At 42.9% G+C, this 12,277-nt stretch overlaps 1 protein-coding gene across 3 annotated transcripts in view; it reads right to left on the reverse strand.

Annotated features, from left to right (window-relative positions):
* LOC140346978 (tight junction protein 2-like) overlaps positions 1 to 12,277 on the reverse strand; it is a 146,772-nt gene that overhangs the window by 115,068 nt on the left and 19,427 nt on the right. For 2 of the 3 annotated variants that reach the window (XM_072433276.1, XM_072433275.1), the window contains exon 1: positions 6,895 to 6,999. The exons of the other annotated variant lie outside the window; for it this stretch is intronic. The gene's annotated coding sequence lies outside the window, so the exon portion shown is untranslated. Of the gene's footprint in view, positions 1 to 6,894; positions 7,000 to 12,277 lie in introns of those variants that run through there. 3 annotated transcript variants of the gene reach the window in all.

A 12,277-nucleotide genomic window follows, 5' to 3' on the forward strand; every position in this document is an offset into this window, starting at 1 on the left:
GGACATGACATGCGTTTTAATCTGTTAGTTTTGTAATCATAGGGAATAAATACTTTTATTATAACGACCAGAATCTTGTCTTGTTATTCTCAGTAATTAGAACAAACAGCTCCAAGAGCTGCGTTTTAAGGATTTTTTTTTTATCTTGCGGGTTTGTTTTGGGTCTTTTTCCGGGTCGTGTGTAGCACGTCATCTCTGATTGGCTGCGGCGCATCTGCCGCAGAGAGCTGAACATGTCGCGCCGGACGCTTTGGCCGCCTCGGACGCCTCATACGCGCTCAAAGCGCCGAGAACGTAAGAAAACTCACCAATCACGCCGCAAAAACGAAGAAATCGCGCCGCGGTAAACGCACTTCGCGCTCGACGCGCGTTTACATAGACTTTGAATGTAAACTGGACGCTTCAGCGGCCACGGTCTGTACGAGGCTTAAGCTGCGCCTTACTCACACTTAGTACGCGCACAAGAAAATCGATGGCGCGTAGAAAATAAAATTCACCACAAACGGCCACCGGGGCCAATCGAGCAGGACGCGCAAGTGTTTGACACTGAAGAAGACTCTTGTGGACAGTAGAAGACTCTTGTGGACAGTAGAAGACTCTTGTGGACAGTAGAAGACTCTTGTGGACAGCAGAAGACTCTTGTGGACAGCAGAAGACTCTTGTGGACAGCAGAAGACTCTTGTGGACAGCAGAAGACTCTTGTGGACAGCAGAAGACTCTTGTGGACAGCAGAAGACTCTTGTGGACAGTAGAAGACTCTTGTGGACAGTAGAAGCACTGTCCAGGAGACACGTCGTGTTCTCTACATTTTTAGTTTCAAAACGCTGTGTGTTTTATTACAATCAGAATCATATTTACTGAGAAATTAGTCTTATTAGTCCCGCAGCGCAGCGCGGACCGCGACCCGGGGCGCAGCGTGGACCTCGGGCACGTTCAATAGACACTGGCGTGTCACTATTGTGTAAATGAGACTTTCTTGGCCAGACCTGACTCACGAGTCAAAGACACATGTGCATCATTATCTGGAGCATATTTCTGTGTAAATATCTCATGTCACAGTAACACTCACTCCATGAGTATGAGCTCAGGAGCAGATGATCCTGATGTGAAGACACTGGTAAATCAGCTCACACAGAGTCTTCAAGGACAGAGGGGACACTAGAGACAGCTGTGATTTGTTCTAAAGCGGTTCTAAAGCAAGACTAAAGTGGACAGCGGGTGCTCCGCGTGCGCCACAAGACCCCCGGTTCAAAAGACGCATCACTACTGCTTTATTTATGTGTTTTTTTATTTATTTATTCTGATGTTACAACGTGGGCACCTGCGTTTATGACAGGTGCGGTTTATGACAGGTGCGGCCCTGTTAGTTTATGAATAATATCATCCAGAAATGGTCTTGAAGTGGCACATTTTGGAGCAGTTGATGAGCATAAAGTCACAGCAAGAAGCAAAAGAAGCATCAACCTGGACAAAGTGTCCAGTGTCCACTGGAGACGTGAGAAGGACAGAAGAGCAAAAACGTAACATTAAAGTCAAAATGTTTACATATTCTGGTGACATTTATTAAGATTTTTTATTTATAGATATTAATCATTCCGTGCTGTTACTACTAGATCATTTATGGGTAGAAGAAATGCTAATAAAAAACGGTCCAACACTCTTAAACTTAACGACTTTTATGCTTCACTGAACGAAACAAAATCTCCGGAGGACGTACAGAAGATGCTGGTCTTGTTTGGCCGACCTGCTCATGTGAGACATTCAGTGTCATGAACATGAACAAACGTCACAGATCCAGCTTCACTGAGCAACACCAAAGGATCCATCCTGAGAATTGCCACAACAAAACTTACACCAGACTTTGATGCAAAACAGGAGATCAACAACACTGTTCCCACGGAAATTGAAGGTCAATTTTCCTGCTGTGTTTATTCAACTGAAATGTTATTAAATTCATCATTATTTAATGCATTTGGAAAACAATTAGTACATTGAGCCTTGCATTTGTTGCTTTGTTACAAGTTACAGGTCAAATCTTGCGTGTCATTTATAGTAATTCATTAGTTCACACAAACACACCATATTTTCCTGGCCCGGCCCCTCGGCCAAATCTTAGAACCCTATGTGGCCCTCGAGTCAAAATGTTTGGGGACCACTGGATTACACAGACAGAAGCCATGGACACTCACACTTTACCTGTGTAAGGACAAACACAACACTGTGAATGGATATCGGAAATGATTGTATTCAAAGATGAGCCATGAACAGGCACACGCTGCTCACATACGTGTACCTGGGAATGGGATTGTACACACGCTCATGTTTGTGCTTGAGTATGAATATTCCTCTGTGTACAGGTCCGTAAAAAGGCACAGTATGGACCGCTGGTGGAGCTGGTGGGGAACAGATATGGTCGGTATGGTAGAGCTCTACACCAAGTGTTTGCCGTTTTTCCTGGGGCTCTCACTCACCCATAACCAGACCTGCTCTCAGGCCTTAGTTATTTTATTACTTGGTTTACGGATCCGCCGCACTTAGATTATTGATTTCTACAATATAAATCAAATAAATTATAATTTTTTTTATAAAGTATCGCCGACAACGCAAAATATTATTAAATAAAATATAAAAAGCGGTAGTAAAGGCGCAATGGACGATTTTTTTCGGCAATTTGAGAACGCAGGCGGAAGTGCGCAGGCCACTCCCCCGTGCACATGCCACTCCCCCGTGTGGACTGATACAACACACACGTGCGTTTGTTTATTAGTGCGATGGATCACATCGCATCTCTCGTCTCCCGTAGATTTCCGTCTTCTTCTGCGTCAGCTCAAACAGTCTTTCTCAGTCTTCATTTTGTCCCGTACACTGAGGGAACTATATTATGATAGATCCATGCGCTTAGACACGCGGAACCGTGCGGCTCGTCCCCACGAGCAGTTTACGAATAAATGTGGAGGCTGCAGATGAGCGGTAGGTGCGTTTTATGATTGATACGTGGCAGGACTAATCGGCCGTCCACGCCACGAGGAAATAAGACTCAGATTTGGGCCAAAAAAATCGTCCATTCAACATTTAAGTCAAAAGATAAGAGCGCGTGAAGCAATTTTTCGTCAAAATCCTGCGTGAGTCTGTGACAAAGCGGCTTCGTCCCTGTGCGCGGCCCCGGGAGCATGAGAAGACGCGCGGCCCCGGGAGCATGAGAAGACGCGCGGCCCCAGGAGAGCATGAGAAGACGCCACGCCCGTTTCCATGTCTGCTCGGTGCAGCGCAAACTCCTTTATATTGCAAATACACATTTTAAACCCGTTTGCCACATTTCTCCAGCGCGTTTTGCCGTAACTAAGGCTGCACACTTAGAAGCGTCAGTTCTACTGATGCAAAACACGCTAAATCTACTGTTACACGCTCCTGCGCGTCGCGTCTCCCCCCTGCCCTCCTCCCGTGGTGCGTTTTGGGTAAACAAGGAAAAAAAAATCTTTTGAAATTTTAATTACATTTATATTTCGCCCGCCTGTTCAATATATTTCATTTAAAAATCCATAAACCAAGTAATAAAATAACTGCAGTGCAAGTGTTTACACTTACTTTATATATATATATATATATATATATATATATATATATATATATATATATATATATGTGATCAAATGTGAATATATGATTATATTTCTGTGATGTATTTTATCTGCATAATAGTGATATATTATCTGCATCATTAGTCTGAGAGAAAAACGGGTGTGTGACAGCATTTGTTTGTGAAGGGGTCGTAAAGAATGTTGCCCCAGGGGGGGGGGTGTGACAGCCCAGAGGAGTTTGGGTAATGTTTACCCAAGGCTTGATCTCTAGCAAAAATACCAGCTGTAAAACAAGTGCCTTGATGTGAAGCTGACCAATGAGAAATGTGACCCGCCTATTCCAGAATATCCAATAAAACCAACCAGCATGGGAAAAAACAGGGTGAAACGCAGGAGGGTCACCAGGCTGCTTACAACAGCCTGGCTGACGCAGCCCAGCGTTTTCTCCCATGCATGCCATACAAATGTCTGATATTTCTGTGTCGTTTCATATTCTAAGTTGAATTGTGTTCTCTGTGTGTTAAGGAATAGCATCGGTGTATGTCTCATTCCATGACATTTTCTGGTCCTATCGAGCCGGACGACCAGCTGCCCTTCGCGGAGATTGAGCGGTGAATCGGTGAAAGTCTGTGCACAGCTGAAAGAAGTCCACTTTTCCCGTGGCCGCCCATCGCACCTCATTCTCCGCGAGGAGAACGCGTCGTTTCGAAGCAGACAAAAAATACAGGAGTTTAATATTTACTCATTAAAAAAAATACAGGAGTTTAATATTTACTCATTAAAAAAAATACAGGAGTTTAATATTTACTCATTAAAGGAAATATTGTAGGCTTTTTTGCCCAGTTTGATATTACTGAGGAAATATTGTTGGCTTATGGACGAGATAAGTTTCTCACATAAGCAGGGAGTTTGATATTGCTGGAAAAATAATGGTTGGTTTTGTGTGGATAAGTTTCTCACATAAAGGAGTTAAATTGCTCACCACGAGTTAAGTTTCTCACCGAAAGAAAGTAATGATGCCTTATGCCGAGTTGTTACTGACATAAAGAAGTAAGTAAGAGAGAAGTGTGAATGTGTGAATGAGGATTAATAAGTGATTAACTAACAAGTGTGAATCACAATTAATCATACAAGGGTCACAAGGCGTTATTCTGAGAGATCTAAAATCTGCAGTCACGGGTGAATCTTAAACACCAAGAATATCTCCTGTGAAAAAAAACAATAAGGAATTTCACAAGAAGATTGGGATATACGCGTCTGTAAAGCAAGTAGCATTTCTCTCAGACGACCGAGACCACATAATGCCAAAATTATCACCCCAAACTGTAAAATACAAAGGAAAAGTCATAGAGGATGTTGGAGGGAGACTTCCAGAGGGGCTCAGATGAGGTGGCAGAGAGGGGGAGATAAGGGGGGTCAACAAGGCAGGAGAAGGGGGAGAAGAGACAGCACTCAGAGGAGGCTCTGAATGAATTAGTAACTAAACCCAGCTGGTTTTAAATTTTAGTATTAGAATAAATTTTAAGGGTTTTGGTTTGATTGACAACAGTCAATTATAAAGATTGTATTAAACTTGATAAGAGATGAAGATTAATTCAGATTTTTATAGATGGCCAATATTTTGGGGAATGTGATCACATGACAGGACACTTCCTGTCCCCGACATAGAATACAAAAGTTGTGTTTTTACGGTATCGTGTTTTTTGAGTGCACAGAACAAAGCTATGTTTTGTTTTGTTTTATTTTTGGACTTGACAAAAAATTATCTTTTTGGACTTAATGCAGGACTAGATGAAAGTACAGGACGAAAAGACAGAAGTGTTTTTAAATTTAGGATCAAATGCAGGCACAGGCCTGGAAGTGATAATATGGGTAAATGAGTGACTACTGATGTTTTTGGACATAGGAGTAGAACGGGCAGTAAGTAAAGTGATAGTAAAAGTTATATCAGTAACTTATTTATTTGTATTATCATGAGGAAACCTCGTATTGCGATGTAGACGTAAGTGAGGGAATAAGTTAAATAGTCACGTGCGGATGTCCTCCTTGGAAAGACATGACATAACTAAAGGCAAACGACACCAAGTGGGGGGACATGGGAGGATATGGGTCATAAAAGATAGTCAGAGATAACAAGGGCTATTGACTGGGAAAGAATTTGGGGAGAGGCCAGGATGGAGCAAGATGTTGTTATCTTTACGTATCACAGTGACAATTAAAAGCAACACCTCATTCTATGATCTCTACGGAAGAATACCAGCTGTAAAAAACAAGTGCCTTGATGTGAAGCTGACCAATGAGAAATGTGACCCCCCTATTCCAGAATATCTAATAAAACCAACCTGCAAGGGAAAAAACGGTGTGAGACGCAGGAGGGTCACAGGCTGCTTACAACGGCCTGGCTGACGCTCCCAAGCTTGTCATACAAATGTCTGATATTTCTGTGTCGTTTCATATTCTAAGTTGAATTGTGTTCTCTGTGTGTTAAGGAATAGCATCGGTGTATGTCTCATTCCATGACAATATATTATACACACACACACACACACACATAAAGCATCAATAATATAGAGCTACGTCAAGGGTCACAGAAGGAGGAGCCAGAGCAGAGTGAATGCTCGGGGAGAGGGGTCAGTGCAGGGGGAGGGGTCAAAGTAATAAAGGTCACAGGTGTGTAGGGGTCAGTGTAAGTGCTGTGATTCCTCAATTTGAGTCAGACAAAAATGCTGGTCTCTTTATATGGCAACTCATACGCAGAGAAATGACATCTAATAGTCTATCAATATTTGTTGATGTGTTTCTTTTAAGTAAATATGAGCCCGATATTGTTGAAAACACAATATTTAACTGATAAAGCTGAGCAGATCAGTGCATGGAAACATCAAGGCCACTGAGTACACTGACTCTAACACCGCTGTATGCCACATGGATAAAGAACACTCGTCTAATGAACTGAACAAAATACAGACATATGCAACATTTTAATTGCTTTTTTCCTTTCAAAATATAGAATATTTAGTTTTAAACCCTCAATCGCCTAGTTTTAACGTTGTGTAGTTCTGATACTCGTGGATAGAGAATTCATGCTCTGTGAAGCAGGAAGTGCTAGTTGTTGTTGCTGTTAACATTATGGCTAAACTCTGCTCTAGGGGTGTGTCAGCTAAGTAGGAAATAAATGTGGACTGCTGCAAAAAAAGAAGATTGTTTTTGTTTTTAAAGACGAGTAAAATAATGAAAATATAACCAAGCTAACGACTAGCATGACTGACGCACATTTGGTAAATGACTCAAATTGGGGAATGACTAGTATTGATACCTGGAATGGACAGGAAGCCCAGCCCACCCGCAGTGAGTGAGCCGACCCCCAGTGCAGTGAGTGAGCCGACCCCCAGTGCAGTGAGTGAAAGCCATCCCCCGAGGGCCTCAGCACATATACCTCTGAGGGGCCCCAGTCCCTGTGAGAAGAGACTTTCGTCAACACAGTTCAGACCACATAAGTACAAGACTGTCCACACACTGTCCACACACACACACGTTAGGTGTCCGAGCTTCATGAGGACATTACAGAGCAACATTTCATCCCAGACCGGTTCGGTTGATGCGAGGGTGCGTCTCCATGTCAGAACTTGGCTCAACTGAGTTCACCCAAATATAGAAAATGTTTTCTTAACAAAACCTTAATCGTTAAGGCACATGAAGCTCAAAATACATTTTCCATTTGGTCAAATTTACAAGTTGAGTCTATGGGCCGTATTTCCGCCCGGAGATGGCGTTAGCGTAATCGTGGGCGCAGCAGAGCTCATTGACAACAGCGCAGGGCGTGGAATTCTAGAGGTGTGATCATGCCAAAATATGAGGTGCATGAGTGCAGCACCTTGAGGGCGTGGTCTGGTGCATCTGTGAAAGGCCAGAATCATAACTACTAAACTTGAATAGTGCACTGCAGTTGTGTTACTGCCCCACATGGACCAGATCATCATAATACAACAATCTTCATGGACATACATCACATACATGATAAGTTATAGAAGAATGAATACAGTCACATTTTACAGTTATTTTTTCTCTCTCACTCAGGAAAACAGTGCAGCGCCGTTACTACACTCTTCTCTCCACAATCTCTCAAATGAGCGGGGTGATAATAATGTCCATAGCAACAGTGTGGAAACAGTTGTTGGGAATGACGGGGGTGGGTTAATAGGAGTTTGGCAGCAGAGCTTCTGTTGAAGTTTGAATGCCAGAGGCTAAACGAACTTCTTTTGAAGTTTGAATTGGCCTTTAAAGCTTTGTGCACTGCGTTTGACCCGGCACAGCACGGTCTGGGCCAGACTGGACTGTGCAGACTTGAATGTGCGCAGCTCAGAGAGGAACATCATTTGATAAAACAGATAAATCCCCACCATCACATCACATTCACCCAAAATCCTAGTCCCAGTCTACGAAAAACTAGCACAGATTGACAGCCCAACACAATCAGACTGAGCTGACCACACTCTGGACCACACAACATCTCCACAATGTGCAAAGCAAATAAAGGTGAATTAAATTGTGTGAGTGTGAGAGTGTGTGTGTGTGTGTGTGTGTGTGTGTGAGCGTGAGCGAGAGCGAGTGCGTGTGCGTGTGTTGGTTGGTTTATTTGTTTCTATGCTCATGATGGGTAAATTGAGAGTATCTAGAAATGGTTGTATTTCTTCTTCACTGTTTCCTGATATTTTCTCTTGTCACAGGAGGTGCTTCTGAAGGCCACAGTCATCAGTCATTGGTTCAAACACTATCACCATATATGGACTGGCACATCCCCCTCCAGCGGCCAAGTCCAGCCTCTTTACGCCAGTGTTAATATCGGCAAGGTAGTAAAATACCCCCACCCCATGGAAAAAACTCCTGTTAACGCTGCCTCCGGGGCCCGATATGGCCCCAAGAGGGATTTTGTTTCCATTTTTCAATGATAATGTTGGTTCAGTTTGTGTCATCCTATTTGTGATGGCCTTTTTCCTGCTGCCAAGCGTATACTCTAAAGATGTCCATTTATTGTGTCCATGCTCTGAGGCCCAAATACATAGTTCTAAAATTGAGTGATGATGTCAAAAAGTCAGCAATGCCTTATGAACGTCTGTCCCAGAACAACTACAACGTCTTCAACATTCAGCATTTCCCTGTGAATTATGAGCACGTTCACAAGGCGTTCACATTATTCTAACAGAATTCCCTCCAAACATGTGATGTTCTGGTCAACCATTTTGAAACACATTCCGTTCCGTCAATACGAAATTGTTCTCTCTTTCTCATTTTATTTAAATATATTTAGTCCAGATAATTATTGCATTGAAATAATATAGATATTATTCCCCTTGAAAGTTCTGATTGTGGGTTATATCAAAGCTTTTCAACCTCATTTTCAGAAATTCTTTATTTTACCTCATTTGTTTCTCTCTGGTCTCGTCTTGCCTGTTTCTGTAGTTTTGTGTTTTTTAAAATTTTGAAAAATGGAAGAAGAAAAAGAATAAATAAATCGTACCTGAAAACTTTTTAATCCTGAAGCCAATTTCAGTGGCACAGTTAAACAGAGTAAACAGGAAATTATGTCCGGTTTATCACCAGATTCTCTGTGCCTCCACGCTCATCATCATCATGCACTTTCTGTAATGCATTGGGTTTGGATCATGTTTGATGAAATATGCACAAGAAAATAAAAGTGTCATGCTTGATGAACAGGAAATAGCGTCTGCTAAGGTACGCTAGTTTTGAAATAATGAGCCAACCATCCTTCTTCTTCTACTTTTCCGAGGCCGGGTCACAGGGGCAGCAGTCTAAGCAGGGAATCCCAGACACTTCCTCCAACTCCTCCAACGGGATTCCGAGGCCAGCTGCGAGACATAGTCCCTCCAGCATGTCCTTGGTCTTCCCTGGGGCCTCTTCCCAGTGGGACATGCCCTGAACACGCCCAGGATGTATCCGGAACACGTCAGCTGGCTCCTCTCTACGTAAAGGAGCAGCGGCTCTACTCCGAGCTCCTCCCATGTGACAGAGCTCCTCATCCTATCTCTAAGGAAGAGCCCAGCCACCCTGCGGAGGAAACTCATTTCGACCGCTTGCAATCTTGTCCTTTCAGTCATTAAATAGAGCTTTCGCCTTTTAGCTAAGTTACCACATGACCTAAGAGCCAACATGAATATGAAGTGAGAGTCCAAGTTAGTGGGAATCAACACAGCAGTAACCCAGCCAGAGAGAGACCAGTGCCATCTAAGAGCCAACGCTCCGACAACAAGTTCCAGAGGTCTACCACCATTCACCTTGGCAGTGAACCCATTGAGTCAGCAGCCCTGGGTCCACCACAAAGGGAGGTGACGTTTGACAGGCGTAAACGGTACTGTCCCTTCTGCGATGCAATGCAGAATGATCTGAACCAGTGCAGCAACTTCCACCTCCTGTCAGTTGAGCAGAGGACACAGTGGATCAAGACAAACCACCTCTGCTGGAGATGTGGTCGTGAGCACCTGGTTGCCAAGTGTAACCTCAAAGCCGAAGTGTACACAGTGTGAGAGGAAGCACTTCCTCCACGATGTGAATGCCCACCAAAATCCTACAGCTGCTGGTAAGCCCCAAGCACCAGAAGCAAGCACCCGTCTAGTTAGTTCTGTCAGAGACTCTATACATCAACCGGCCAGCCAGTAGCCACCAGGTTCTACTCAAGCTCAGTCGAGTCATCCTCTAGAGCCGGGGTGTCAAACTCATTTTGGGTCGCGGGCCGAACATAACGTAAAACATAAAACAATTAAAAATATAAGAAATAAATAGCTTTATATAGCCTACGCTGTTTTTGAAGCAATTACTGGATCGATTAAAAAAAGAAAAACAAGTGTAATTTCACCAACATGTGCTTCAGTTTATGTCATTACAACTTCAGAGTTGATCTACAGAGAGAAACATTTAGTCAGAGGTATTTGGAACTGAAAAATATTGTATTTGACTTTATAACAAAATAAACTTCTCAAGATCTAAAAAACCTTTTAAATGTCCAAACTAACATTTCCACATCCGTGTAATTTTCTGTAGTTCTCTGTAGTTCTCTGTAGTTCTCTGTAGTCCTCTGTAGTCCTCTGTAGTCTTCTGTAGTTCTCTGTAGTCTTCTGTAGTTCTCTGTAGTCTTCTGTAGTTCTCTGTAGTTCTCTGTAGTCCTCTGTAGTTCTCTGTAGTCCTCTGTAGTTCTCTGTAGTTCTCTGTAGTCCTCTGTAGTTCTCTGTAGTCCTCTGTAGTCCTCTGTAGTCCTCTGTAGTTCTCTGTAGTTCTCTGTAGTCCTCTGTAGTCCTCTGTAGTCCTCTGTAGTCCTCTGTAGTTGCCTGTAGTTCTCTGTAGTTCTCTGTAGTTCTCTGTAGTTCTCTGTAGTCCTCTGTAGTCCTCTGTAGTTCTCTGTAGTTCTCTGTAGTTCTCTGTAGTTCTCTGTAGTTCTCTGTAGTCCTCTGTAGTTCTCTGTAGTCCTCTGTAGTTCTCTGTAGTCCTCTGTAGTTCTCTGTAGTCCTCTGTAGTTCTCTGTAGTCCTCTGTAGTCCTCTGTAGTTCTCTGTAGTTCTCTGTAGTCCTCTGTAGTCCTCTGTAGTTCTCTGTAGTTCTCTGTAGTCCTCTGTAGTCCTCTGTAGTCCTCTGTAGTCCTCTGTAGTTGCCTGTAGTTCTCTGTAGTTCTCTGTAGTTCTCTGTAGTCCTCTGTAGTCCTCTGTAGTTGCCTGTAGTTCTCTGTAGTTCTCTGTAGTTCTCTGTAGTTCTCTGTAGTCCTCTGTAGTTCTCTGTAGTCCTCTGTAGTTCTCTGTAGTCCTCTGTAGTTCTCTGTAGTCCTCTGTAGTTCTCTGTAGTTCTCTGTAGTCCTCTGTAGTTCTCTGTAGTCCTCTGTAGTTCTCTGTAGTTCTCTGTAGTTCTCTGTAGTCCTCTGTAGTTCTCTGTAGTCATCTGTAGTTCTCTGTAGTTCTCTGTAGTCATCTGTAGTTCTCTGTAGTTCTCTGTAGTCATCTTTACACCTGAACTGACTCACCACTAAATACAAACACACGTGGAGCGTTTAAGGAGGTTAAGTTATGCCTCCTGCCTTGAAAATATAGAATAAGTGCATGAGCCACAGTTTCCATCAAACCAAACTCTTTTGTCAAACCGTGGGCCAAATATTATCTACAAAATAAAACAATAAAACAAATAATAAATAAATATATTTTTTACAGCCTAGTAATAGTTGTGAGACTTTTGCAAAAATGTGCAGCAGGTGAAAGAGTCCATATTCAGCAGCAGCAGGAACAGGAACATGGACTTTTGATGTGATTTATGATGTGAAACGTTCATATCACAGACATGTTTCTTCTCAAACTCAATATGAGATATTTTCATAGTTTAAGTTGATCTTAGTGACAAATGATTCATGTAGTGACTCAAATGAGGTCATTGTGTTTGTGTTCACAGTCACATTACTGTGGACACAGTCATGTTCAGACTGTGTTACACTCTGACCCGTGTTTTTACCTGCAGGTGCTGATCTGTCCAGGTTTGTAGAGGATGTTTTCCTCACAGAGCAGTTTTCTTGTTAGCGCCACATTAGCTCCACTTTTAGCACAGCTCTAACATCCACAAAACCGTCTCCTTTCTTTCTCCTACGCGTTTCCAAAACCAGACGACTCTTTCCTCGCTCAGACCTCTGCTCTGAGGTGCGTAAGTGCTGTA

This window comes from Eucyclogobius newberryi, unplaced genomic scaffold (genome assembly GCF_026437365.1).
Source record: "Eucyclogobius newberryi isolate DKJ021-1_F unplaced genomic scaffold, fEucNew1.0.hap1 SCAF_6, whole genome shotgun sequence".
NCBI classification, from domain to species: domain Eukaryota; kingdom Metazoa; phylum Chordata; class Actinopteri; order Gobiiformes; family Gobiidae; genus Eucyclogobius; species Eucyclogobius newberryi.